Source organism: Odontomachus brunneus, unplaced genomic scaffold (genome assembly GCF_010583005.1).
Source record: "Odontomachus brunneus isolate Ranch 3 - 2012 unplaced genomic scaffold, Obru_v1 Obru_scaffold_161, whole genome shotgun sequence".
Lineage (NCBI taxonomy): Eukaryota > Metazoa > Arthropoda > Insecta > Hymenoptera > Formicidae > Odontomachus > Odontomachus brunneus.
The window spans coordinates 407,372-407,636 of NW_022639611.1; positions in this window are offsets into that span (position 1 = coordinate 407,372).

Here is a 265-nt window from a genome sequence, read left to right on the forward strand (position 1 = left end):
ATATATATATATATATATATATATATATATTCATATATATAATCATAAAATTATTTATATTTATATATAATTATATGCATAATTATGTTAAATTATGTATGAAATTGTACATATAATTATATATGATTATATATAAGTAACATATTAACATGTATGGACAAATTTCATAGATAATTATATGTAATAATGTAAAATTATATATAATTTTATATAATTTTACATAATTATATATGAAATCTTTTTTATTCGGAGATGGAATATATCC